This window comes from Ambystoma mexicanum, chromosome 3p (assembly GCF_040938575.1).
Source record: "Ambystoma mexicanum isolate Mex_15411 chromosome 3p, UKY_AmexF1_1, whole genome shotgun sequence".
Classification (NCBI taxonomy): Eukaryota; Metazoa; Chordata; class Amphibia; order Caudata; family Ambystomatidae; genus Ambystoma; species Ambystoma mexicanum.
The window spans coordinates 112971428-112995957 of NC_090925.1; positions in this window are offsets into that span (position 1 = coordinate 112971428).

Consider the following 24530-nt stretch of genomic DNA (forward strand, 5'->3'; position numbering starts at 1 on the left):
TTGTTAGTCATCAAATTCCGTACGAGACACGAAACACCATGCAGCCGGTGGAAGCAATTGATGGAAGACCCCTCTCTTCAGGGCCCTTAAGCCTGCAGACTAAAGAGATCCAACTTTTCATAAATCATCATCGAGAGCGGATTACATTCGACATCATTAAGTCAGCCCATTATCCCATGGTTTTGGGTATGCTCTGGCTACAAAAACACAATCCGTATATCAATTGGACAGCAGGTTCTTTATTCCTGTGCTCGGAGTTCTGTATTTCCCACTGTCTATCCCTGGACTCTTCCTCAATAACTCCTAAAGAACCTCCAAGAGACCAAGAAACACCACTCATGGTTTCCAATATCATACAAGTCCCAGAGACCTACCAGGAGTATGCTGATGTATTTTCTACCGCCATAGTCCAAGCATTACCCACTCACAGGTCTGAAGACTGTGCCATAGATACAGATCCCTCAGCTGTAATTCCTTTCGGTCGAATGTTCATCCTTTCCGAACCTGAAAAAAAGGCCCTTCGGGAATACCTCGACACCAATCTTGAAAACGGCACCATAAAACCCTCGAAATCTCCAGCGGGTGCTTCGTTGTTCTTCGTTCCCAAGAAGAACACCAAGGAACTCAGACTTTGCCTCGACTATCGAGGCTTAAACCAATGCACCCTCAAAGATCGATACCCACTGCCCCTGATTTCGGATATCCTGGAAGCTGTGAGAGGAGCCGTAATTTTCACGAAGCTGGATCTCCGGGGTGCCTACCATTTAATTCGAATCCGGGAAGGGGACGAATGGAAGACAGCTTTTAGAACGCCCTTTGGTCACTTTGAATACCTAGTCATGCCCTTTGAACTAGCCAATGCTCTTGCAGTCTTTCAGCGTTTCATGGACAGGGTGTTCTCGGATATGTTGTTCCTCTTCGTCATAGTTTATCTGGATGACATATTGATTTTTTCCAAAGATCATTTAAAACATTAAGAACACGTAAAGGCAGTACTACAACGACTTCGTGAAAACAAACTCTTAGCCAAACCCGAAAAATGCTTGTTCCACGTTACTTCTGGTCACTACCTGGGATTCATTCTTAGCCCAGAAGGAATTGGCATGGACCCTTCAAAGGTAAAGGCCATACTGGCTTGGCCCGCTCCCACTTCTGTGAAACAGGTGCAATCCTTCCTGGGGCTCGCCAACTTCTACCGGAAGTTTATTTCTACCTTTTCAGAGATTGTTCAGCCGATCGTAGCCCTATTGAAGAAGGACACCCCTTCACCTGGTCTACCTCGCAAGATCGGTCATTCCAATGATTGAAGACAGAGTTCACGCAAGCCCCCATCCTGACCCAACCCGACACTAATCGCCCATTTCTAGTGGAAACGGATGCCTCTAACTACGCCATAGGGGTGGTCTTGAAACAGGAACTTGCGGATGGACTGGAACCCCCATTGCTTACCTTTCACGAACCCTGAGCCCCAGTGAGACTCACTATTCCGTCCTGGAAAAGGAACTCTTCGCCATCCGTCAAGCCTTCACTGAATGGCAACACCTACTTCTGGGTGCTAGATATCCAGTTCAGGTCCGCACAGATCCAAATCCTACAGTCTTTGGAGTGCAGGAACAGTCGTCAGGCCCGTTGGGCCTACTTCTTTGCCCAGTACCAGTTTCAAATCACTCATGTTTCTGGATCACAAAACATGATTGCTGACGCCTTATCTCGACATCCAGACTACTCAACCACTGAGGATAAGGCCTATCCTAAGATGTTTCCCCAAACTATCTTTGTAGCTCAGGCAATCAACCTCCTGGAAGAAATCCGAGCTCAAACCCAGTCCTCTGACCTCTGGAAGGAGATTTCAAGGAAGAATCATGGAATCTAAGAGTCAAGGAAGAATATCTGTTCAAGGACAATGCACTGGTCATTCCTACACAGAAATTACAACACAAGATAATAAACCTCTGCCATTATACCCCTCACTCCGGTCATCTCCATGGATTTCCCTCCAAGATCATATCGGACCGAGGACCTCAATATGTCTCACAATTCTGGAAACATCTCTGTCGCATCCTAGGAATCCAATGCGCTTTCTCATCAGGTTATCACCCACAAACCAACGGAGCCACGGAACGTGTAGATCAAACTCTGGAGCAATATCTTCGTTGTTTTGCCACTAAGGTTCAGGATGACTGGTCTCTCCTCATACCCCTGGCCGAGTTTGCCTACAACAATTCCGATCACTCTGCACTTAAGGTCAGCCCTTTCTATTGCAGTCAAGGTTTTCACCCGTCCGTTTTACCTTCTGTTCTTCCACATCCCACTCCAGTACCTACTCTCGACTCTTGGATACAGACTCTCATCAACATTCACAAGGAAGCCAAGGAACAATTGAAAGAGGCCCAAACACGCACTAAGCTCTATGCGGATTCCAAGAGAAGACCAACGCCCTCCTATTCTGTTGGTGATCAAGTCTGGTTGTCCTCGAAACTTTTACCCCGACATCTACGGCCAAACAAATTGGCTCCTCGGTACTATGGACCATTTTCCATAAAGGAAGTCGTCAATCCTGTCTAATTCCGACTCAAGCTACCCGATTCCTGGAAGAAAATACACCCAGTTTTTCACACCTCCCTATTGAAACCTTACACCCAATCCTCCCGAAAATCCTGCAGGCCGAGTCCTGTTGTTGTGAATGATCAGTTAGAATATGAAGTGTCCCGAATATGCGATTCCAGATATAAGCGGGGTCAACTTCAATATCTGGTTGAATGGAAAGGATACCCTCCTAGCGAGAGAACCTGGGAACCAGTCTCTAACTTAAATACCCCTCAACTGCTTAGAAGATTCCATCTCATACACCCGGGCAAACCTGGTGGAACAGGTCTTCGGAGGAGACATGCTGTCATGACCCGTGGAACTTGCCCCTTCTGGACCTCCTGGTCCTTACCGCGCCGGGGCTTGAATTCCCTGTTACTCCAAACATGGCCGCAACAAGCGATTAGCCTCACACCAGCGTTCACGACGCATACGGCACATCCTATAAATTGGCCACGCCCCCGCGGCCCCGCGTGTCTCAACGCTATCAATAGGTAGTGACTTGACGTGTGTGTGCTGTTCGGCGATTCTTCTTCCCGAGATCCTGGTTCCCTTCCTCCTTCCTTCTCCCTTTCCTTCTACTCGACTCCTGGAAACTCCATTCTTAGCGACCGCTACCTACTTCCCTGGACATCCTGGAACAACGACCTTCCTGGAACTCTGAGCGCGCTCTGCAGCCGGACGAGACTCGAGTGAGTCTATACAAGACCCGATCCGTCCACAAGAGGAATCCTCCCGCGGAACAGAGCCAGAAGCAATCCCAGGTGAGACGGGGGAGATTTATGACAATTGTCACATTTTCTTTGCTCTCGCTTGTTTTTTAGCTTGTTCATCTTGATATAACTGCTCTCGTTTCGTCTGTCTTTTCTTCTCGCTCCTTCATATTTCAATAGTTCTTCTCTTTCCCCGTCTTTTTTTATCCTGTCTGTCTCAATCTCCCCTTTCTCTTACATCCTTGATGCCTTTGCCATCAAGTTTCAGTAGAATCTGACCTCCCATCCATTCGTTCTGAAAGAGCGCTATCTCATCAGTTTTATCTCTGTCTCCTTTTCATCTTTTTATTTCTCTCCCTATATCTAAAGATGTGCTTGCTCTATCACTTCTGTCCTTATCGCGTCTCCCCTTGTCCCTCAGGGCTTTGAAGGTTACCTCTTTCTCAGTATCTTTCTCTGGACTCTCGTCACTACTTTGCGTAGGTGACTCATATAAGGGATTCCTATATCCCGCTGCTGCTTTAAGTTTCCTTAATGGGTATAACCCATCGTCTTTCTTAGCCTCGTCTTCTGTTTCAGACAGGGCAGGCGGAGTAGAAGGCTCTTCACCCCCTCTTTGCATAGATTGAGTATCCCATCTAAAGAAGGCTCCTCCTCCTTTTCTTGTTGATACATTTTCCCAAGATCTACACTCGCTAGGTGCTTTTCTAGCTTCTTTCCCGTGTACGCTGCATGCAAATATGTCATCATATGCTGCGGGACTGCCTTCAATAACGATCCGCCTTGGGCCATGGCATAAACATTTTATCTGTGGTTCCTTTAACCCATTCTACACTGTACTGTCTAAGCTTGGGCGCGTGTTTCGGCAGCTTCTTGTAAAGGTGCACTAGTGGAGTAACATCCTCCATTTTTAATTCCTCTATCTTTGTTTGTTTAGCACTCGTTTATTTTTAATCACAGATTTTAAAATTACGTCTCATAAAATTAATGCAATATTAGCGAGCACCAATCATCGCAAGCTCCAATCCCGTCAATCACAATTTTACTTTAATCTTGCTAAAAACCAACCATCAAAATAAAATTTTAAAGCAATCAATTTCCGTGTTCTCAACTTCACGTTTCTCTATTACAAAGAAAATGTTTTTCAGCTTTGACGTCATCACACCTTACAATCACATAAAACAAACAGACAGACTTGACCTGTTGACATGAACTGTTCATGATCTTCTTCTTAAGACTCATCTTGCCCTCTAAGATTTCTCAGATTGGAACGTAAACCTCTCTCTTTCTGGATCGTCTTTAATCGATTGCATCTCCTACGTCATCCACTTTTGGGACTCTAGATAAAAGGTTTCTGCTAGCACTCTTTAAAGTCTAGGAACAGGGTGTATTCTCTTATCGTGGCCTCACTCACGATTACTCTTTACTATATTGCTCGGCCACACTAAGTCAATGTCTCATTCCCCATATACATATATATTACACTCTTATGCTTACGTTATATTTTATCCCACCTCCCTCCATTACTCTTCCTTCTTTACTATGCATGCATTACTTTGACACACTTTGTAATCCATTTTACTCACCATTGGCATGTTTTCTTCTTCGGACCCTTGGCATCACCGCCTTCGTTACCGCCTCTTCGAGCTGCTTTTCGATCTGATTCGCGTAGATGTGGGAGGGGTTCCTATTCAAACTAGGGGTCCTGTCAACCGTCCTTGCAAGGAATTTTGGAGTTAAACTAACCACTATCTATGGGGATCTTCACGTCCTGTCAGCCAAATGGCAAAGGTTGTGCGATATTGCAGAGACTCTAAAGTTTACTTATGTCGACAGACGATGGTTATCTTATCAAACCATCCGATCTCTGCTACCAAGTGAGCTGGGTGTTCTCTCAGACAGCCCTTTAAAATGAGTAGCTATACCCTGGAGATGGATGGGGATGCAGATTCTATTCATACATCAATAATCAAGATGACTCAAATAGTTTGGTAAAGTGAGTCAGTTTAATTATTAACAAGTCTCTAAAACGGGTAGCAGAACGAACATCAGCAATCGCTCGATCTTCTCACTCTCAAGACTTTATAAAAAAAAACTGGGCTCTTATACCCAAAATTAGTCATCATGGACGTTATGCCCTGCGTCATTACCATTGTCATCCTACGTGGCAAACTACAAAAACCTAACAGAGGGTGTGATTTAGTCTATGTGTATGTCTAAGTAAGAATTCTATATCTGTGTAGAACAGTGGAGGAAGGTGATTGGATAATTAACATCAGGTGGGGCAACTAAACCCTCGCCTCAAAATGGCCACTATGAACTTCATTAATTGTACGACGTCTCATTGGCTACACAAACTATAGGACCCTTAATTACGCGATCCTCTACAATTGGTTGGCTTCTAACCCCATCAGTACTTTTCCACCTACGTCTGGCAGCATGCAGACTGAACAACCAGGTGCAGGTGAGCTCATTTTACCATTAGCTTCCCACCAATTACTGTATCAATCCATCCTCACCTCAATGGTCCAGTGTCAATTAGTGCTTTGAAGATTGGCCTTGAGTTTGTACTGTGCTCTGAGAATTTCAGGGAGTGTGGGCACAGCCGGTGTCTGTGCATTGGTGTGAACAGCTTGATTGTCCAACTTCCTTCTACCATGTGACTGGACATCATGAAATCGAGCTTTTGGTATATTTGATTTTATTCTCCAGTAGTCCTTGGACATCTTTTGTTTTGCTTGACCTTTCTGAACAGAAGTCTCGGTTCCTTCACACAAATTGTATCTAATGTCAGCCCATTCCAGATTGATAAGACCTTGGCTTTCTTGGCTCAGTCAACTGCTTAGCTGAGCTTTTATTCCGTTTAATTCAATTGCTTTATTAACGGCGACACACTGAAATTAGGCCTTTCTTGCTTTGTCCAGTACTGCTTCATAACGTAGTGGAATCATCCATCCTTTACTTATTGAAATGTGTCCATGTATGTATATACTGGCGCTTGCCGCAATATATCTATCAAAAGCATGTGGCTAGCTTCACGATTATTTTGCCGCTTGCATTTCTGTTGCATCTTTACACGTTTAAACTAACTAAATATCTTCATTAGGTCTGTGGCATAAGCTTCTTCACCTTGATCCCAAGATGTCACTTATCCTTGATGCTTCTCGATGTCTTATAGGCGGTCTGCATTCTCTGGTCTGTTTATCTCTTATATGGGTGTTAGTTGAAATCTGTATGATGTCACCATTCGACTTCATCCGTCATCTTCTTTGCTTCTTCAGGGATTTCATTCAAATGGCCATCATTGAATGATGGTCAAGTGGCACAGCGAGAAGAGCGCTCGCTTTGACATCAGTGCAGAGCCTGCGAACGCAGGTTCGAATCCCGGCAGCGCCAAACTCAGCGTTTCATCCTTCCGAGGTCGATAAATGAGCACCACACACCGTGGGTAATAATAAGCAGCGCTCAGATACCTAAGGGTTCGTAGCGCTATATAAATGCCAAATTATTATTATTATTTATATTGGGCCTCATTACGAGTAGCCCGGCAAAAACGGGTTCATTACCGGCATGCCGGTAAGAGTGGGTCCGTGCTCGTATGAACCCGCCCATAGCGGGTGATTACGAGTGTGCAAGCACACGCGAACCCCCATGCCGGTAATGGCAATACCAGCATGCAGCAAAAGGATCTCTAACCCCCCCTATAGCGGCATCGCGGGACCCGCCGATACCGGCACCACCTCGGAGCAACCCCTAAATACCGGCACAGTAATACCACCATGCTAATACAGGGTCTGCAAAACCGGACCCGGAAATAACGTCATCGCACAGGAACTGGAAATGGGCCGGCGGCCATCTTTAAAAACACAATCCATTGCCATCCTCCCCAACCACCAGTCTTTTCGTGTCGTGCTGCGTCAGAAAACCCTGAGGATGTCCAAGGCCACCCAGAAGATTACCCCCCGGAAGCAGAAACAACGTTTCTCTGACGCTGAGCTCAACATGCTGGCGGACACTCTGGCCCAGTATGCAGACATAATCAAGTCAAATGACATGAAGCATGCTGCCCAGATGAAGAAAAAGCAAATCTGGCAGGAGGTTGCCCAGAGGGTGTCGGCCGTGGGGACCACCCCATGCACTGTGCGTGACTGCAGAAAGAGGTGGGACGACCTCCGCTTGAGGGTGAGGAACATCCTGGCAGTCAACAGGAGGGCGGCCATGGTGACAGGCGGGGGGCCACACTCACCAGCAAAGCTGATGCCCTGGGAGGAGACTGCCAGCTCATTCATTGATCCTGAGTCAATAGAGGGATTCGGAGAGATGGAGATGGGTGCCGCATCATCCCCAGGAGGAGGTGAATGACCCTGCACATCCCTGTAGGGGAAACCATGACGTGGCACAAGTGACGTGGAAGTGAGACTAGGCAAGCCAATGCATGTCCCAGACCCACATCAACATATCCAGTCAATAATGCGTGCCACACCCTGCCACACACACATGCATGCTGAGTGCCAATCCCAACCCCAAAACACGGGCAACATAACATGACCGTGCCCATGTAACTCAACACACAGACCCCATATCAATGGCATGCCACCTGTGATGCATTGATGGCCTACATGCCCCCTCAGAACACCAATTGCCACACCCCTGTAATAAATGGATGCATGAATGTATGAATATATCACAGTGCAATAGTATGTTGCTGGCATGTGACACCATCACTGATGACCTACATCTCTTCTAACCCCCAGACACCGATGAGGAAGATGCCAGTCAGGAGAGGGGCGCAAGGGCATCAACATCACGCCATGGGACAAGGGCCACCGCCACCACCACCCCCCAGTCAGAGAAACAGGACAGACCAACACGCAGTGTGCCAGACCGGGTTGAAACCCAGCAAAAAACACCTGCTGCCAGTGTGGGCCACACACATCAAGACCAGCAGCAGCCACCCACAACAGTGGGAGGGGTTCCCGTTCCTGCACCACCAACCACCGCAGACGTTGCAGATGCAAATGTGGACACCGAGGGTGTCACAGTCGTGTCCACTACACCCACCCCAAACCCCCTGACCACCTACCCACCCCATATGGAGGCCGACAGCAGTGATGATCCCTGCCTCCACGACTCCGACCTCGGAGATTCCGACATGTGCCTCTTCGAGGAGGACAGTACCCTGGAAGTGGGCCCCACGCAAGTGCCATCCACCACCCCGGCTACCACCACCCCGGCTACCACCACCCCAGCCACCAGCACTCCGGCTACCACCGACACCTTTGAGGCTCGCCTGTCAAGGGTGGAGGCACGACAGGAGTCAATGCTTGATCTAATGCGGCAGTATATTGCCAATGGGGAGGACACCAGGAGGGCCATTGCTACTGCCATTGGGTAGACCACAGCAGCCATCGCTGTGAACACTGCTGCCGTTAACGCATCTGCAGTCATCATGAGGGACTGTCTGGGGGCAGTAACGCAAGTGCTAACGTCCATCCTGCTCCATATGCAGCAGCCACGCCTTGGAGCAGGCATGAAACCTGCCTCTGACACGTCCTCTGCTACAACACCTTCAACCTCAGCCCACACAAGCCCTGTGCGGATGACCCGGAGGAGTGCACGGCACTCGGAGATGCCACCCCCGGATACCAAAAAGGCCAAGAAGTAGATTGGCCAAACAATGGCCGTTGGACACATGGTTGTTGGTGAAGGGAACAATCATTAGAGTACATTTGGGGACATTTGGGATTTGTAGGTTGGGTTAGGGAGTTCACTGGGGGTTATTGGGGTTTGTAGGGTGGGTTAGGGAGTTCACTGGGGGTTGGGGGGAGTGTTCACATTGTTGCCTGTTTGAAAAATACACTCGTTGTGTGCCAAAAATTCAATGGCTGGACATTCTTCATTTTGTGCATGTACATTTAATGTGTGATGGTGTTCAGTGGCCAACTCCCACCATTACAAGTGTGCATGTACACATGGAGCCAGTGTGTCACTGACACATGTCTATCATAGTCCCTGTGTTTCAGAAGTATTCGTGAATTAGTGCTTGGCGTACAGCATGGCCATCCCATGCAACACGTACTAGCAGCGGGGATGCTACTTTACCTCCGTCTCCATCCTCATCATCCTCACCCGGGCCATGCATGTCAAAGTCAGGTGGCAGTGGTACATTTCTCCGGACGCACCTCACATGTTGTGCAGCATGACACAGGCCATGGCGAACTTTGCCACCTTCTCAGGCCTATATAGGAGTGCCCCACAAGACCTGCTGAGGCAGCAGAACTGCGCCTTCAACAGGCCAAAGGTCTGCTCAATCACAACACGGGTACGGGTGTGCACACGATTGTACTCCTCTTCATGGCTGTTCTGTGGGTTCCGCACAGGGGTAAGTAGCCACGGCCTCAAGGGATATCCTCCATCACCTGCAAGCAGATACAAATAGGTGTGTGTCACTCTAAACTGCCACCTTCAGGGAGCACAGTCATGGCGGCAGCTATTTGGTGTGGGCATACACATGTCCCTGTACGCATGCAAAAATGTCACCTAGATGCAATCTATACTGTCATGAGGTGTGGTAGTCTGGATGGCGTTCAATAGATGATGCAGGGTATAATCATGCATGCTGAGGCAGATGTGTTGTGGTAATGCAGCAATGTTTAGCCTTCTTTCTGTTCATTCTTCACTATTTAGTACAAGGGGTTGGTCCTGACCTCAAATATTTGAACTACAGTGATTTGCCATAGTAACAATTCTAACACATCTCCACATTATGTTAAATACATCTTCATAAGTATGCATCATGGGAGAAAAAAGTACAAATCCAGATTCTGGAAAAACTGGTAAACCAGTTAGAGAGAGCTTTATTTACTTAGGTTGCATACAGCAGCTTGGATAGTGCAGTTATGGTAGCTGAAAGGCTTACACATGAAAAGAAATTAACAATAAACGATAAACAATACACCTTAAATGTGCCTCTCTTTGAAATGTTGGCACAGTGTTTATATGTCACTTTAGAATTCTGCACTGTTAGGACGACAACAGGCTTAATCTAGTGACTTCCTATCACCAGGGAATATGTTATGTTATACATAGATGTATCAAATATAGCTAACATTTGTGTCCTTTCTTGACAAAATCCACCAAGCTGGTGACACGGTGTATTGTTTATTGTTCATTGCTTATTCTTTTCATGTGAAAGCCTTTCAGCTACCATAACTGAACTATCCAAGCTGTTGTATGCGACCTAAGTAAATAAAGGTCTCTCTAACTGGTTTACCAGTTTTTCCAGAATCTGGATTTGTACTTTTTCCTCCCATGATGCATACTTATGAAGATGTATTTAACATAATGTGGAGCTGTGTTAGAATTGTTACTATGGCAAATCACTGTAGTTCAAATATTTGAGGTCAGGACCAACCATCTGTACTAAATATTACTCCAGCCTTTACGTCCTGCCCGACCACAGGCTATCCCTCAGGTTACAAAAGTTCATTCTTCACTATGTATGGTCACACTGACCACATTGCCTCAGTTGCCATCCTGTTCATTCATGCATTGCTTGCCATCACCATGGTGGCCTGGTTGTGCCTCTTACTTGTTGTCATCGAGATGCATAATTTGTGCAATGTGGCCCAGTCATGTGTCATGTTCCGTTTGGCCGGTTCAGTTCAGGAGTGTTTAGCTCTGCATGCATTCTCCAATCACTGGCAATTGCCACCTAGGTGGAGTATGCCCCCCCTTTCCCACCCAGGTGGAGTATGTCCCCCCCTTATGCATCCCTACACATCAGTACCCCAAAGCACTGCCATGGGACAGTTGTGCAACTCACCAAGCAGCCAGGCACGTGGTCCAGCATGTCGCTCCATGTGACGGGGTAGCGTGGAGTTGCGCAGTACCATGGCATCATGTGTTAATCCGGGATATCGGGCGCAGCAATGTGTGATGATCTTGCTGGAGTCACATACTATTTGCACATTGATGGAGTGGTATTTCTTGCGATTGCGGTACACTGCCTCTATGGCATGGGGGACTACCAATTCCACATGGGTGCAGTCGAGGGCACCAACACAATTGGGCATGCCTGCCAGTGCATGGAAGCCTACTTTGGTGTCAGCTATCTCCTGGGCAGTCTGTGGTAGGGATATGTGGCTGCTTGCGTGCTACAGGAGGGCATCCAGCACTTGGTTCAACATGTGTGAACATAGTGGCTGTGAAATGCCATGCAGCTGGCCCACTGTGTGTTGGTAGGTGCCTGTGGCCAGGAAGTGGAGCACAGACACCACCTTTAGTAGCGGGGGGATGGCAGAGCGTATTTCTATGAGGCTGGCAATGTCGTTCGGTATCATGTCCACTATGGTGGTGATGGTGTCACGGTCCAACCGGTACAGGGTGTGGATCTGCTCAGGGGTTAGGTTAAAAGGGCTGGGTCTGGTGCGAGGGATTGGTGGTTGCCTGAGAGGCACTGCTGGCTGCGCTGGTGGTCATTGCTGGGCCTGTCTCACCCTCCTTCTCCTCCTGCGTCTCGTCTGTGCTGCCTGTTGTTGCTGCTGTAGTTGTTGATGTTGTTGCTGTAGTTGTAGCAGTATGGGCATGTCCTCCAGCGCCATGATTGCAACAGCTAGTGGTAGCATTTTGGTGTTGGAAGGGGTGTAGTGTGTGGGTGTGCTCATTTTATACTGGCCCAGCCTCCAGTGGGGATTGTGTGCACCTGTGGCAGTTGCCTTGTGTCCTGATTGCTGTTGGCGGGTGGTCTGCGATGCCTGCATGGGCGGCATCACGCAGCCTGTGGATACCAGCTTTGTGATGCCGGTATTTGCATGTCAGCGTGGGTTGGTATTACCTCCTATTACCGGCATGCCGGTATTTGCTCCCCAGAGGGGCGCGTGTACGCGGACATGCCGCTATTAGTGGCACCGTTATTTAGGATGCCGCTAATAGCGGGTTGACGGGTCGTGATGCACTGTAGCGGTAAGCGATGCCGCTAATCCATTACCGGCATCGTTTTTCGCTTACCGGCAACCTCGTAATGGGGCCCATTGTCTTGAATGTAGGTATGGTTTCCTCAATGGGTATCTTGCCTCCCAGATTCTCTTAGGCATGAGTATTTTTATGGGGACTGCACAGAGCCCACACTCTGCTCTTTGCTGATTTAGCTGTTCTCTATACGTCACATACTTTGGTTCCCATTCTATAGGTACTGGAGGCGAGGCAGTTGGAGTGGGGCTACTTGGCTCCTCCTCTACAGTTAAATGTAATATTTACGTACTATTTCTTACATCGCACTAGAATCAGTTTGTACCACCAATACCATAATGCTAAACAATTTAACTGCGCTGGGACATTAGCACATGGCCAACAAGCTGGCCTTCGCAGCACGGCAACGCATGAAGCCATATAACAACCAAATTCAATTTATGGTGGAAATACTTTATAAAAATAACTTTGTAGCTCTTCTGTTTAAATGTCTTCATCTTTTATAATTCTATTTCTAACAAAGCACAGGATAGAAAACATGTTATTATTACTGCATGACATGACACTGTTAACTTTGTCGTACTTTAAAAGTATTCCATTATCTGGAATTGCAGTTTTGTCTGGAATTGCTTACTTTCGGCCTCATCACGGATCTGGCAGTAACCCTTAAATGTGGCGGTAATGGACCTTTGATGAAATCAAAGGTCCATTGCGGAACACAAAGGTCCAATGCGGAATTCCCGAATGGGCTCAATGGGGAATTACCATTCCGCCAAATCCGTGATCCGGCGCGAATAGCGCCGGGGGGGGGGGTGGTTGGTGGTAATGCTATTAGCCCGGACACTATCCTGGCTGGAATACTGCTGGAATACTGCCCAACTCATGATGAGGCCCTTTTTGTTTTACCAAGACTAAACAGGTAAATTACCTGTACTTTGTTTTAAGGAAGGTTTGTGATCAATTTGTTTCGTGGATGCATCTTTTCTCTCTACTACACTATTCAAGCTGTATAACTCACATTATGTTCAGCTCATTATTTAGACATTCTTGTACAATATTTACATATGTATACACCACAAAGATTATGTTGTGATCCAACGGATAATGAAAAATGGGTCTTCTTTCCTATATCCATATCTGCTTGCAACACCTCAGAAATGGCTCATGTAAATGTCAACAAACGTCGCCATTTTGATATGTGTTTACACAATGTGATATTATGCCGCAATATTAACCTCTCCAATGGTAATGGAAATTCTTTGTGGCAACCACAGTGAAATGTAATGTCCAAAATATTCCCAGTTACTGCTAAATCTGTACAGTCCAAATGCAACCACTTTTTGCACTTCTCGCATTCAATCCACTGAAGTGTTTGTTCTTTGGGGTACAAGGACCTACACGTGGAAACACATAGAAAAATATAAGTTAACAATCAACCATCACTTGTATAATGTGCAACATGTAAAATCAATTTCCAATTTATTTTGCATAGTATTTAGCAATGGTATTACAAAGGATAACATTTGCACATCAAGCACCTGTGGAAACGCAACATAGTAGTATAAACCTTGAACAATAGCATGTTAGATAACATTACATGCAATGTATTATACCTTATCTATCAAGGTTACCTACAACAGTTAACAATGTTGTTCACATCAGGATTTGCCCATTATGGACAGTTTGTTACTCTTTTTCATCACCATATAGGTCTAAACCCATCCTACGGTACATGCATCCCAGCTAATGTTGCCAGCTATTGCTCACGTTATCCTCCCTTCCCTTAGTCACCTTTGTCTTATGGTTTATCATCGACGTTACCTCACTGTTTCCAATTCCTGCTTCCCTCCATCCTCATTTCCTTCTCACCCCACAGACCACGGTCTGCTTTGCGCCCTGGGTGGAGACACAGTTCACCCACATTGACAAGGTTGCAGCGCTTTAAGACCACTAAGGTGGTGAGGTGCACAGTATAAAGGCTAATTAACATAACATCACTTGATGCACATTACATTTTCAAAAACATTTTGTTGTTCAACAATATATCAAATCACACTTTCATTTGCTCTGAAAAGTCGCATAATGAAAATATTTACACTACATACATTAATAGGAATTCTGATTTATTAAATATCGTCCTTATTTTTGGAAGTTGTGTTTTCTTGATAAATGCGGGCCATGTGTGCAGCTGCCATGCATTCAGTGCCAGATATCATTTCTGACTTCCTCTTTTCTTTCAGTGGTTGCAAAATTAATTCTGCTTGAGCAATTAAAGTTGGTCCATTTCCTACTGCATCCTCAGTGGACCTTAACACCACGTTGCTCAGTTTACTCTCTTCGTGAACAGAAGTTGCATTTCTGTTTTGTATCTCCTACAATATATATTTAGTTAATATACATTTTTTTTAAAAGCCACTTCACAACAAACTGTACTTCCTGACATCATATTGAAGTAAAAGAAACGCTCCCCACAAAATAATTATATAGTTACATAGATGGTCTACATTATATGGATTCTAATGTAAAAATGTGTAAACAAGTTTCAGAAAGACTGCAACCACTTCATTTGACTAGAATTACATTTTTGAATCTTTCATGGCAACAGATAAGTATTTTATGGTGCTAATATATAAACATTAGGTTCAGAATCTTGGCTTAAATCATTGAGATCATTAACTCATTCCGATCCTTAAGGGTTACAAATAGGACAGGGAAGACCCTAGGACTCGGGGGGGGGGGGTCCTGCCACCCGCACTGGTATGCTGGCCCTGGAGAAGGTAGACTGTGGATTCCCTAAGTTACCCAGCCAGGACACCTACTCTATGAAGAAGGTTGAAAAATGTGTCTCCCATAATCACTCATCCGCAACAGATGATAACCCAGAATGGACTAGCAAATATGCTTACGGATTTGGAATTGGGAAGACCAAGATCACCCAGTGAATTTGTTTACCCGCCCCCTGCGTCCTACCCCCAGGTGAATCTGCAACACACTCCACTCCCCCATTCAATATCCAGAGTGGCTGAAGAAAGCCTAGTCCTCAACCATGGATTTGATGGACACACATACAAGCACACTTCATTTTCCAACACTGCAGCAAACAAACCCCTATCCCAAAGGATTAATGGTCAATACATACCCTGAGATATTTGTAACTCACAACACCAAAACTAAATTCAGAGAAGGGAAACTCTACAACCTGAAACAGGTGAATAGAGAACTGTCCGGTTGTATACTAATTGACCTTTTCACAATTGACCTCGGGAGAATTGACCTAATTTAGAAGGTCCATTAGGACATATATGCGGGGGGAAAACACCCACAACCCCCCAACCAATCCAAACCCCCCACAACTCCTCACCCAATGCCCTTATATTATTTATAATCTAAAACCAACAGAATACATATATAAAAGATCTAAAATAATATAAAGGTCAATTGTGCAGAAGGTCAATTAGGACCACTAAAATTAGGTCAATTGTGCAAAAGGTCAATTTGGGTAATACCAACTGGCCACAACCCTGTTCATAAAACGCTAAGAGGATGACATGTGGAGGACTTAAAAGAGGGAAACTTAAAGATGAAGGGGCTGAATAAGGGGTAGGCAGATCAGAAAAGTGAAAAGTCCCTGCTAAGAGAAAAATAGGGTGGAGGTTATAAACACACAGAAGCAGTAAGTACCCCACAGGTGAGAAAGAAAGATTGCACCATTATAAACCGATTTTGTAAATCCAGCCCACAGTGTCTTCATGAAGTGTCATATGACTCATGTTGAACAGTGCATGATTTTCTTAGCATTTGAATAATAACACACCACACAGTTAGCAATTTTGTTGACTAAATAAAACACACATGTATTGTAAAGTTGAGTGGAAAGGTCCATCTCTTGTGTCAATGCACAGCTGACAGATTTCACAGAATAGAACGCGCCCTTAGAATATCAGTTTAAAAATGTCTCATGTCAAAAAATATATACTCTAATAATCCTTTCATGATTTTACATCAGAATAAGTATTCCTAATAAGGATAAAATCATACTTGCTGTTGCAGAACAGTCATAAGACATGAAGCATGGTATCGTCTTAGGTGGCATAGGTTATCCTCCGATAGTTCTTCTAATGACATTTGTATTCCTCGAATTGTGGTATCAGTTGTCTATAATTAATATAATGCTTAATGGTTATCGGTAAAGCCCATTGAACATGATTTGTATCAGGACTGAAACCAATGGCTTTGATATACGTTGCCCTGGGGGGCGACGCCTTACAACCCGTGGAGTAAAAAATCGATAATCTATTTCAAAAAGAATGCCATGAATATCGGGTCATGTTGAAAAAACACGGATGTCGCAGGTCACTGTATCCAGACGGTAGTAAAGCCTAACCGTCACCACAAAAAGTGTAAAGAAAAAGTGATTCCAGGACTCAGCGCCATCAGATATATGCTTGTTTAATTGTGTTGCATTGTCACACATTCAAAAGCGAAAAGAGCCCATAAACGATAACATGTTTCGGCTATGCTAAGCCTTTTTCAAATCTGGGCTACATAGTAATACACAACCAATCATCACATGCATGTGATAAGGTTTGCCATAATTACATCAAGTAAAGTTTGTAGAGAGGCATGATATCGGCATAAATGCAATGATGAAGTTACAAGAAGACAGTATTGCGTCATTCCACAGTACAGATTATCACATCAAAGTATTAATGAAAAGACAGAAAAACAGGGGTTGGTTAAAGGGCAGGATACAAGGGTATAGAGAGACATATAATTTTTTTTTTAACAATGTTGCAAAAATCAACCAACGAAATAAACCAATGGGGAGACAACACAAAGGAGAGAAAACCAGAAAAGTATAGTGATTAGTGAAATCAATAATAATTAAGCCAATATAGGCACAAGGTCAGCATATTAACTAGTTATGTACGTGGTGTTAATGCTTACCATAGTAGTATGAGACAAATCCACAAGACTATTGTCACTGTAGTAGTAACGGGGTAAGATCCCCAGAACAGAATCTGTAAACAAGTAAGTGTAATTTCAAGTATTGGTATAGCAAAAATGTTGATTAAGTTCTCATTCTAAAAGAAAGTATTCATGCCAAAAAATCCCCTATTTTTAGTGCAAGTAACGTGTTGTGATGTCCCTGCTTAGTATTAATCACAATGTGTCCGAAAGTATCCGTGGGCTAGGGTGTAATACGAATACAGGAAAGAACCGGAATCCCGTATGCTAAGGGATACTTCCCTCACGCCACACCGTATTGTTATAAGTTTACATGCAAACTCATCCCAAAATGTCTTATTACAAAACAGAGACACTATGGTTTATAGCTATCTAGTTACGTATCCGGATTCACGAGTCTACGTCTAACAGGACCCGTGAAAAACAGAGCATTACACGCGTTGCCATGGACACCGTACATGGAAGAGATAACAAGATGGCGCCCCCCGGTCAGCACTCTGCTTTTGCCGAGGCGTGTGACTGCCTGTTCGCAGAGTGAAGGTAAGCCAGAGTGAGCTTTGGTCTTTGAATGCTCTGTTTTTCACAGGTCCTGTTAGATGTAGACTCGTGAATCCGATGACGCTGAGTCCTGGAATCACTTTTTCTTTACATGATTTGTATCAGCCCTACCTTCAGAGCCTTCCCTCCACCCCCAGGGGAGTCTTTCAAGACCGCCCCATCAGAGGCTGTTGTAGGACTAGGGGTAGGGAAAAACATACACACGTCGCTGTGCATCAGTAAGGAGATTAGGCAACAACCCCTGCAGTAGGCGGCTAATCTCTTTCAGCTGACCAGGAGGGGTTTACCAATGTCACATATATTATATCCATAGTCCACTGCACTCACCTTCCAGTAACCCTTCATATGTATCTAAAAGACATGTACCATATATAACACATCATTACACAACACACTTAAATAGATGGCATGACGTTCTTTCATCGCGGGATGTTTTTTCACTGGTTTAGAAAAATATATAAATTGGTTGTGGGGTATTTCAAGAATATATAAAACAATAAAGGTGCTGGTGGATAAATAAATACATTCGATGAGATACACCCAGAGAAAAAACATCCCGCGATGAAATGACATGGACCAAATAGATGCCCCACACTTTGTTCATGGTCAAATGCTTATCATACAACACTCAGTAATGAACGCTCAATGAATGATTCATACACTCATGTATGGAATAAGTCTTTTAATTATGAGAAATAAATAATAAACAAACATTGTTACTATAATAGTCAAATGGTCTCTACGCACAGCACCCTTAAAATGAAAATAGTCATTAATGGGTAACCCTCAATCATTGTCATTGCCTCTCATTTCCGGTACATCTACTCAGGATTTAAGACTGGTCCACCTTCTCCAAGATGATATATTTCTCAAAAAACATTAACCTACCTCATAAAGGTCTCATGTCACAAATCATGCTATGTAGTCTTCATAGAAGCACCTAAAAGCACTTCCCCTTTCAATACCTCAATACCTTTCTTAGTGGACAAAACTCCACATACTCACTATCTTTCGAAGGTAGGGAGATGAGGCCTGTATGTCTGGATGCTGTTTCACAGAATCAAAGAAAAAGGCCAAAAATGCAAAAAATGTTCATCAAAAACCCACCTGGCTTTTCAACCAATACCTGCCAACTCTCGCTTACTGCATCTCAATGTTCTGCTCAACTTTCCAGTGCTATGCTGATGACACCCAACTCATTTTCAGGCTTCCTTCAGCCTCCTCCTCTCCTTCCCTCAGCTCTGATTGTCTAATCGCCATTCAAAATTGGTGTGCCGCCAATGATCTATGTCTAAATGCCAACAAGACTGAGATCCTCCTTATTGGTACACCATCTCCATCTTTAACTCTCACTCTCTGGCCGGCCTCCCTTGGCCCTCCTCCCACCCCCACCTGCGCAGCTAATAACCTTGGGGTTATGTTTCACTCTACTCTTTCCTTCTTCGCACACATCTGAGGTATCCAAAAAATCAAACTTTTTACTTCACCTCCTTAGAGGTACTCTGCCTTTCTTCTCCTTCCCTAAAATGCTCACTGTCTCCCAAGCTCAGGATCTTTCCCGACTGGATTACTGTAAAAGCCTCTTTCTAAATCTACCTGCCTCCACTCACTGCCCTCTAAAACTAATACAGAACAGGACTGCAAGACTTGTACTTGGCCTCAAGCCCTGGGATCGTATCTCTCCAGCCTTGAAATCCCTTCAATGGCTCCCAGTGGATGCAAGGATTACATTTAAAACCCTCTGCATTGTCCACAAGGCTTTCTGGGGCCTAGGTCCAAAATTCCTTCAACTATCCCTCCATAAATACCTCCCCTCTTGACCCCTTCACTCCTCTAACTCAATTAGGGTTAGTCATTTTGCAAAGGAACGAGCTGGGGGTAGAACTTGGTCTTCGGCTGGTGCCTCCCTTTGGAACAGCCTCCCGGCCACCTTGAAACTTGAGGAAAAACATCTTCTGTTCCATATGCAGCTCAAGACCTTCCTCTTTCTCACTGCCTTTGCCCCCTTCTCCCCTGTTGATCTGTTTCTCCTCTTGGCATCGTGCACCTGGCCACCCTCTGTTCATACGGGCCCAGGTACCTGCTCACCCTGCCACCCTCCTGCACTGCCTCCAGGCCACCATCTGCACTAGGATTCTGTATCTGTACCCATATTGCCCCCCTCCCACTTTTCTTCTGCACTTATCAGATATACCTTTCTGACAAACTTTCACCTGCCACTTGCTGGCTGCACTACCATGGTTTATCGCCCTTATTTTTTAAAAAATTCTATTGAATATTTATTTATGTTTTCTCACCTCTGCCTTGCACTTTCCACTCCCCCCTTTCCATGCCCTTTACCCCCCATTTCCCTTTTCCATGCACTTGAGCTTTCTTAAATGTCATTTAATGTATAAATAAAATATAATTTCATTATCATTTCAATACAAAGCACCACAGACTTTTCATCAAAAAGTATAAACAAGTAAAAAACTGCTTCAAAAAAAGTATGTTCATTGGGATTAACCATGATAAAAATATTAAATCAGAATTGACGGTGGGAGCGGTTTTCCATTGGGTGGAAAAGTCAAAATACAGCTAAAATCCATAGTTCTGCTCAAAGGTCAATAGACAGAGTTCTCTGGGGACTCGAATGTCCCAGAAAACCCCAAAAATATATTCAGTGTGTTTAAGATCAAGCAAGGAAAATAGAAGTGACTTGACCCCTTGCCTCTGGACAATGGCCTCAGCTTCTCCTTTCAGCCCATCTGCTGCCTCCTCGTTGTCTTGCCAGCTCTGCCGCCAAAAAACTGCAGGTGGTGCTTATAGCCAGTTTTATTTATACTATCTCGGCTCTGTTGAAGGAGCCTAGTGCTTTCCTTCATTTCCAAACTTTCCGAGCGCTTTAGAATTATGCAAGACTCTGTTAACTGTTTTCTAAGCACTACAAGAGTCCAGGGGGGGGAGGGTCACTAAATAAAGATAGTTAGGATTGAAATATAAATGTGCAAATAACTATTTAGATGGATATATTTGTAAAACTGTTCAATTGTAGTTAGCTTTGCTCATAGCACACAGTGAATTCAGCCTGTGCTAGAAATAGACTATAGGCAGGCTGGCAGAGAGCACGAGGTAACTCAGCAGCGGTTCCTGTTCATCAATAGCCCATGCAGACTAAGAATAGGAGTGTACAGAGTCAATGCACGACATACAGAATTATGAAATTAGGTTTGAAAGAGATTGTAGGACCACATAAAAATATGAGTAAGATGTGTGGAGTATGAATGAAAATTAGTTATAAAAATGTTTAGTTTTTACTGGGGGCTGGGCCTCAAAGTTTGTAAAAAATCTGCAGGGCTGCAGTGTATGTCTATGTAAGGTATTCCTATGTTAGGAATTCCTGATGATGAAGAAATGAAGACTTTGCAGAATCCCTTGTATGGCAAGAACACCACGTTTTGGATGAGCTCTGCTGGTATCCAGTAACCAAGACCAGAGGATTTAAGCTCCAGGCCCAGCACCAGTCTTCAGGACCTGGAAGCAAGACACGGACGACAGAATGCTGGTCGGAAATGACAGAGTCCTCTGCCATACCCCCAATCCTCATGATGTGTAAATATTAAAATGTGATATCTCTTCCAAGATAGACTCATGACCTTAATTCCCTAAAGGGGTGCATTTACTCTGGTTTTAGTGTGATCAGGGACTACCCCAAAATATTTAAGGGGTGCTCCTGTAAGATGGGGTACACTTTCGGCTCCCACTGTTAATGCCTACAACAGCCAAAAGCTGTCTAAACAAATGGGAAGGGGAAGTCTTGCTAGAAGTGGCATCATCGAACAGCATCTACCTTGTGTCAACCAAGCAAAGTCTGCTTAGCTCATCCAGCAATTTAAAGTTCTCCAAACAAAAATTATCAGCAAAAAGCATCTAGTTTGTGTCACCTATCCAAGGTCTGCTTAGCTCCGGAACATACCATTAATGCGCCCAGTTCACTGTGTGAGCCGAAAATGGCTACTTTATTTACCCCCTTTTCTCAGCATAAATATGTGGGGGATGGAGTACAGTAAATAATGTAGGGGGAGTTGAGGTGGGTCTCCACCCGCATATATATATGCTGTGAAAAGGGGGGGTCGGATTTTGTTTTTTAAAAAGTCAGCATTTTCAGCCCAGCGCAGTGAACTCAGGCCAGCAATAACCTAAATCCCTTAGCTCATCTCCATCCCTTAGCTCATCTCTATCCCTCAGCAGCTTAAAGCTGTTGAGGGAGGTATGTAGTCTTTCTGCGGTTGCGTAGTTCCCTCATATTGCTATCTCTTGTTTACTGTTTATCGGAACACAAGGTGCTTGTCCCAGAAAAGCCTGGAGAGCAGGAAACATTCAGCATTCTGACTTCAAGGTTACTGGCACTCATCACAGATTCTTGCAAAAGAAAACTGATGTAATCTAAATTAACGTTGCTATGGGAAATCTGGCAGCTTTCATTTGACTAAATATGAAAGCATTTGCATCGAGCCTGGGTCTATGACTCAAGCATGAAGCTTTAAGCATGGCCTGGGCCTAGCTATAACTGAAGTTACACATCACATGAAGTTTTAAAAACATCTAAAAATATTATATTTAAAGCCACGGTGCAGACAAAAACACCACAGCTCTCACTGTCCTTCTGTATCCATTGTGTTGGGATCTCATGTTTCCACTTCGTTAGATCCCATAGTGACTGAAAGTATTGCTGCTTTTTTTTGTTTGGTTCAATTGATTTAACAATTTTTACACATTTTTAACAAATTCACATCCAATATGTTGTCCAGTAAAATCCAACGAAACTATCAATATTCTCCGTCCCCCATTAATTTACAGAAAAGAAGACATTCGTTTGTTCATAGGTTCCATGCTCTTCTAGTCTCTGAAATTAAGATCATACTATTCATCACTAAACGTACATTCCCGAGACGATCTCCATTGTTGCAGCTTCTAAGAGGGTGACCCAGATCATGGAAACTGCAGCAATAACACAAGCTGTCTTTGCTCCATTTGTCAATGCTCCCCAGCAAGCCTCCTCGTGCATGGTCCTAATGTCCTCCATTAGTGGTTTTAGATATCTTTCTCATAGCTTGCTCAACCCACTGCAGTGGATCAGTAGATGTTTGAAAATATTGCTATATTAAAGTAAAAAAGAAAAATACAAGCATGTATCAATAACGTTAATATTAGTACCAGGTTTATTTTACAATGTTTTCATCCAACACAGTTAAACAACATATATGAACATGCATGAACAATGTAACAGTTGAAACTCATACCCGTCTAACAAAGACAAACTTTAATTGCAATACATAACATTTATACATCAACATTAGACCTAAATTAAATATCACATTTTAAAATATTTTTCTTACCTAAGGATTTCCATCTCCTCCTCATTAATATTTAGGTATGTTGCCAAATAATCAAATATTTGTATCACTTTCCTCTTACCATTGGAAATCTGAAAGGATCATATGTAGAAAATGACATATACCATATTAATTGCTGTGAAAAGGCTACACAGTATCACACATTACCTATGTTCCCTATTTTATAGCATGTAATTAGATTAAAACACACGTAAATTAATACACAATCAAAATATACATATGTTATTAGCTCTTAATGACTTTAACAGCTTGCAGAAAATGAAATACTTATTTTATTTCTTTTTTAAATCCTGCCTTCTTGAATAAAATAAGTAACTTAGTCATGAATATTAGCCTGATGAATTCATTCAATCTTATATTATAACCATTCCTTTAGCTGAAAACCACTATAAACATTCTAGAAACCAAACCAGTATAAGGTGTACATAACTAAAAGTTAACTGTCATGGGCTTGAAGGGGTACATGAAATTATCCGTCACAGGGTAAGCAGATAAAGTCCTTTATTTAGGTAATCAAGTAAACCCCACCGGATACATCTGTACATATATGTTGCTACAGCCAACTGACACCCAGTGTTGCATCTTTCTCCCAAAGATCCAAATTCTACATTCTGTCCTAGTACACAACATATTCCAGCTAGAACACTCTATAGGGAGTAGAATGCTACAGTACCCCCAAAGCTGAAGCTAGAAGGGTATATAGGATACAGGAATGCGAAGAGTCTTGCAGACAGGAAATGATAGGCTTCAGGAATGGACTAGCACCAATGACAGTGATCACAAAAGAGCAGGGACTCCAATTAAGAAAAACATGTGTTCATATTTATTCTATACACCGAATGGCTGTAGGAATTCTCACAATGTCACCGGAAACTCTAGCCTTCTGGGCAGGTTGCTTTTACAGGGGTTCACACTCAATGTCCATGGACATGGACAGCAGAAATGCATTTCTGTGTCTGGACCCTAAGGCTAATTACAAAACAGAATGTGTGACAGGACTGAAACATGTATGTGTCCATCAGGAAAATTATAGTGACAGACAGTCTCCTAAAACAGGAACCAGCACACTGTTAACAAATATGGTATACGCGACAATACTGACATGCACCTATTGACCGAGACTGAGTGCCTGCTGTAAATGACAGCAGCCATATTTTGGAATAATGAATTACATAAGCTCAAGTGAGGACAGGACCTGTAATACAAAACTTCAATGAAATATCCAGGGAAAGAACAGGAATTCCAAGTAAGCAAGGATCAAGAGGACAGGGGCCGAGTTAGAGTGCACTGGATATACATAGTGGAACCTATGCACTATCATAAAAGAATACCATATTTA